General features: G+C 35.5%; 1 non-coding gene across 1 annotated transcript; it reads left to right on the top strand.

Annotated features, from left to right (window-relative positions):
* The first annotated feature begins 2,208 nt into the window (after positions 1-2,208).
* On the top strand, positions 2,209-2,279 carry Smp_tRNA_00529_Pseudo_TTG.1.1. The gene has a single exon. It is a non-coding gene (tRNA).
* The last annotated feature ends 3,627 nt before the right edge of the window (positions 2,280-5,906 follow it).

The raw sequence follows: 5,906 nt of genomic DNA, 5'->3' as shown, positions 1-5,906 counted from the left end.
TTTCTTTCGTAATATTTAATCGCCATATACATCCATCTGTATTACGTATTTTAACAAAGAAACCGTAAAGAAAGATAAATATTCCTTATCAATGTGTGCGTGTGTGTGTGTTAACATGTTGTTACTTATTTCAAAACCAATTATAAACATTCTTACTTACTTACTTTACTTACGCTTGTTACCCCCAATGGAACATAGGCCGCCGAACACCATTCTTCAACCCGATTTGTCCTACCCTTTCCTTTCTAGTTCTATCCAACTTTTGTTTATTCTTCGAATGTCTATCTCCGTTTCATGGGCATAATATGTTCTTTGGTCTTCTTCTTCTTCTTTGGCTTTGAGGATTTCATGTGAGAGATTGTCTTGTGACACAGTTTGGTGATTACCTCAATGTGTATCTTATCCACTTCCATCGCTTCTTCCTGATTTCTTGCTCCGCTGGATGGAATCTGGTTTGTTCTCTCCAACAGTAGAATGTCGCCGATAAATTATAAACATTCAGATACTATGTATATGTAATTGCATGTACTATGTCCCTTGGTTTGTATTTTTTTTTTAAATTTTTTGTTTTGCTTATCAGTTTCCTTTGGTAAAATATTTTTGTAAATATTTTATGTTGTCATGTTAATTTTTTTTTGTTTTTTTAAAAAAATTTCATTTTAAGATCCCATAATTAAATCGATAATCTGACAGTAATATAAAAAAAACAACGTAGAATTCCTTACTTACGCCTGTAACTCCTCCGGGGGCTACTGCTGGTCCCAAGCCCGGATAAAGAAGGAGGGTTGGGGATGCGGTTAGCGACCCCATCCCGTAGAAAACCAACTCGCTAAAAAAAACGCTGACCAGAAAAAAAACTTATTCAAACAACATAGAATAGAGAAAACCAATTTAATATTGATCAAGTTTTTTTTGTTTGTCTCTGTTTTTTTTTGTTTACTTATTTCCTCTCTTTGTTAAAATGGATTGTTTAATTGAAGATCCGTTTTTAATTTTACTACTTATAAGTAATACATACTGTACTATTTAGAATAGTCCATTTTAATGAAAAGAAAAAAAACTTTTGTTAATTATTGAATGGTATTAATTTACTTACATCTGGTTACCCCTCATTGAGGAGTATGGGACCTTCCATGGAATTCTGGTCCTGGCAAATTGTTTCATCTACTATGAGCCTATTTGATTTGTGTTTTTACTATTCCATATTGTGATGTATATTTTAATTCATTATCCATCCTTAATCCAATATCTCTGTATGCATTTTCATTGTTGATTTTGATCATTTATGGAGTGAAAAAAAGGAGAGGGGAAAGGCACAAAGAGATATATGAAGTTTGATGATTGTGAATAATCGATTAATCTGTCTAATCTTTTTTTTAAATTATTTTTCTTTATATTATCTATACTACTTATAAAAAACCAATCATCTGAGTGATATAATTTCGTTTATTATGAGAATTATCATAATCCTCTTTTTGTGTATATTTATGCAATACATACAGTGTAATGCAATAAATACTTATTTATCTATTGAATACGCCTTTCTTTTCTCTCTTAATCACTGATTTAATCAATTTTAAGTAATGTTGTGGTGAAGGTTACTGATATTTACATAAGTAGTATATGATGATGATGATCAGGCATTGAATGTATTTCAGTAGAAGATTAATAAGGAGAGAATGGGAACCGCAAGTAATTGGGTATGAAAATGCATGAACAATTATAATCGGAGAGTATGGACGAATATTTTCAGAAGAAACAGTCAAGATTGAGACAATTGATTGTTATTTTGCAAATTAACTGTTCACTATATAAGCAAGGAGTGATAGTGGCTAGCAGTGGAATCCAGGACGCGCGTTTCGTCCCATTTGGAACTCGTCAAACGGATCTACCTGCATCACAGAGTTGATGTTCACTCTGGGACTCAAACTTTCGCTTCGAACGCCATCGAGTTATCCACTCGGCCAGTGAGTCCTGATAGCCACTTGCTTGTGCAATTGGGTGAAGTTTAAATTTACTTAGTATTGTTTGTTTAAATCCTCCCATTGATGTGTTAGGACTGCAACTGGTCAGTCTCTAATTGGCATATGTGCATACTGTGCGTATCGCCTCGATATAGCATTGTAATCAAAGATGGGAAGATTCAAACAAACAATACTAAGTGAGTTCAAACTTCACCCCATTGCACAAGCAAGTGGCTATCAGGACTCAGTGGCCGAGTGGATAACGCGATGGCGTTTGAAGCGAAAGGTACTGGGGTTCGAGTCCCAGAGTGAATATCAACTCTGAGATGCAGGCACATCCAGCTGACGAATCCCAAATAGGACGAATCGCGCGCCAAACTGGATTCCACTGCTAGCCACTATCCATCTTTGTTTGTAAGGCTTGTGAATTAAGGCTATATCGAGGCAATACGCACAGTGTGCACATATACCAATGAGATACTGACCAGTCGTTCACTATATAGTTTTCATATTTTAATGAGATATTATGTAATGTTGTGCTAAAGTACATTCGATTGTCTCCACTCATGTTCTTGATCCCTACAATGTCGCGTAGAAATAAACTTTGAAAATCTTTGACTTATAGAATTCTCCCTTCACCTTCATTTAAAAGTAAGTTTAAGATTGTCAAATATAAGATAATTTTAGATTATTTTAAGGAGATAGCACTTAACGATTGGTTAGTCACCATGGAGTGACTAATGTCATGTTTATCTGGTCTTGTAGTACTAGTCGAATTCTATCTATGACTTTGCAATGTGACCATGAATTTGATTGATTAACACATCATATGCACTATGTTGCGATGTTAATTGGTTGAAAGTAGTCAACAAAAAACCTTGGGATCGACGAACTATATTGGTTACTACTCACTGATCATTGGAAATATCTTAGCTCTCTGAAGGACATCAGTCGCTATCAGATTTGTACAAGGGTACCATCTCGGACTATAAAACTGAGTGATGCAGGTTTGCACCACATAGGAAGCATTGATTTCCTCGGTATTAAAGATGTGCGTTTTGAGCGAATGCTAGATGTCACGAAACCTATGTCAACTAGGGTCTACTATCAACTATCCATCATTGCTTAACAAACATTATTTAATATTAAAATCTCAGTTAATGGGGTTTGAAACCAAACTTCATCTATTGCCTTTAAAACTTCAGGAGATTATCTATGGTCATTTCTTTACAATACACACGATCAATTTCTCTGTAATCTATCGAGGTGTATATTTACTAGATTTCAGCACTGCACACTGATTGTTCATAATCTTCAGAAAATTTAATATTGACATCATAGTTTGATTTCCAAATTGCTCCACATTATTTTGACTTTGAGGAAACTTTTCATGATCTTCAGATGTAACTAAATGATCTGCGATTCGACTATAACTCTAAGGAACATAACAATGACTGAATTTTACTCATCTCAGACAGGTTAGCTTTCAAGATCTGAACACACATATGAAATGTTCAGCTTTTTAAAAGATCTATAGTACGTACGGAATCATCTTTACATGTATGGACTTCAGTAAGTCAAAACCCAGATTTCAACTCTTATTTATAGACCTTGAGTATCTATCTATGCCTTAAAAAGCTGATCAGAACGCATCGGTGAAAAACTGGAGTTTCACTCAATCTTCAATTGATGAAATAATATAGTAAACACATACATAAATCCTAGTTTCAGTTATAAATAACGAGTCATAATCTTAAGTATAATGTTTTTGTGCCTCTTCTCAGCCTGACCCTGTGTATCCCTTCATGTCATTTTCTAAGAAAATTGTTTACTCCTATATTAAACCATGTATAAATGATAATCCTAACCGTCCATCAACAAATTTTAGTCGAAACGTCATACTACCTAAAACTACTAGTAAGTAGTATTCCAAATGACATAATTTACACTTATCGGACTGGTCGACTAAATAAAATAACCATTTAGAATAAGTATACAATCATAAAATACTCAATTTTGATGATTTACCCAATGTATGTCTTTTCCTAACTTCTTCATCATCTGGAAGTTGGTTTCTTTCCAATAGTAGGCTCTTGTTAATGGTATCCGGTCAACAACGGACATCGAGTATCTTGTGTAGACGATTGCTTATAAACACTTGTACATTTTTGATAATGATTGCAGTAGTTCTCCATGTTTCAGCTCCGTAAAGTAGAACTAACTTTCTTGACGTTCTCATTGAATATTGTGACTTTGATATTGGTTGACAGTTGTTTTGAGTTCCATATATTGTTCAACCGTAGGAATGCTGTCCTTAATCTGCCAATCCTTGCCTTTACATCTGAGTCAGATCCTTTACGTTTATCAATGAAGCTTCCCAGGTACGTGGAAGTTTCCACCTCTTCTACAGTTTCTCCATCCATTGTGATTGGGTTGGTTGTCGTTCTCTGTGTTGTACTTTCCTTTGTGTATGCTGATGCAGAGACTGGTGCTACACTAGTTGTCTTCATCTGCAATAGTTGGTGTGCATGGGGTAGAAGAGCTAGATCATCTGCTCAGTCCAAATCATATAGTTGCATGTAAGCTGTCCATTTTATTCCATGATTCCTGTCAGATATCTAAGTTTTCATAATCCAATCAACCAAGTAGAAGAAAGAGAAAGGGTGAGAATATGCAGCCCTGGTTGAAACCGTTCCTCACTTGGAACGCATCTGTCAGGTCTCTTCCATGTACGAATTTGCAGACTAGTCCGTTGTATGAATCCCATATGATGTTGACGATCTTCTCAGGTACACCATAATGTCGAAGAAGGTTCCTTAAATTTATCCATCTGTAGCTCTCCTAGCGTTACCGCCGGTCCCAAGCCCGAGTGAAGGCGGAAGGTTGAGCATGTGGACAGCGACCTCGTCCCGTAGAAAACAACCTCACTAAAAAACGACAAACAGAATAAACAAATACATAAGCTTACTATTGTATAATTCATATTCAATTGACTAATTTTGATTCATTGTTTAGGTAAATGATAAAGAAAAATACATTGATACTTTGATTGATCTCAAAAGAAAGTACAATCGTTTTCTTAGCATTGAAAAGTTCTGTGCTTTCTAGGCTCTTATTAGTCAGTTGAAGACCCAGATGAGAATAAATGAATGGTAACCTTTAGGATACGATATGGTTTGATTTTGCTAGTATATAAACCAAGTATGTTTGATATATATGATTTATATTGGGGAGGCTGAGATTGGTGTTCTGGACGTAACAAACAGAGCTGGAAGGAAAAAGGATCAATCGAAACTCTAAGCTACTCGTATTAGTGTATGCTTCATTAGTTTGGTCATATAATTCAATGTACCTAACTTGACAATTATATTTCGTGATAACCGTATAGGCTAAGGATATAGGACTTATGTAGTTCACCATAACAACTATTGTAATGAATTCATTCAGTATTGTTTGTTCGTATCTTCCCATCGATGTGTTAGGACTGCAACTGGTCAGTCTCTTCTTATTGGCATATGTGCATACTGTGCGTATCGCCTCGATATAGCCTTAATTCACAAGCATTATAAATAAAGATGAATAGGATGAAATGCACGTTGTGGATTCCACTGCTAGTCACTATTCATCTTTGAGATGGTGGAGAAGATTTGTAGCTCGGGTGGGTGATTTTAATGTAGGTTTGTTCTCTGAGCTGGATGGTTTGGTCGTGGAACTTTCATCATCCTTCTGAACGACATCATCAGTACAAACTTTGGGTAGAAGTGAAGTGTTTGAATTTCTCCACATGTGATTCACAGCTTGTTCTGTACACCTCGATATTGATTGGTTCTTATTGACATCGAGGTGCATAGAACAAGCTGTGAATCAAATGTAGATAAATTCAAACACTTCACTTCTACACGAAGTTTATCCTGATGATGTCGTTTAGAAGGACGATAAAAG

The sequence above is a fragment of the Schistosoma mansoni genome, chromosome W (assembly GCF_000237925.1).
Source record: "Schistosoma mansoni strain Puerto Rico chromosome W, complete genome".
Taxonomy (NCBI): domain Eukaryota; kingdom Metazoa; phylum Platyhelminthes; class Trematoda; order Strigeidida; family Schistosomatidae; genus Schistosoma; species Schistosoma mansoni.
The sequence above is the reverse complement of the archived record's forward strand: the minus strand, read 5'-3'. Positions and strand labels throughout refer to the sequence as shown.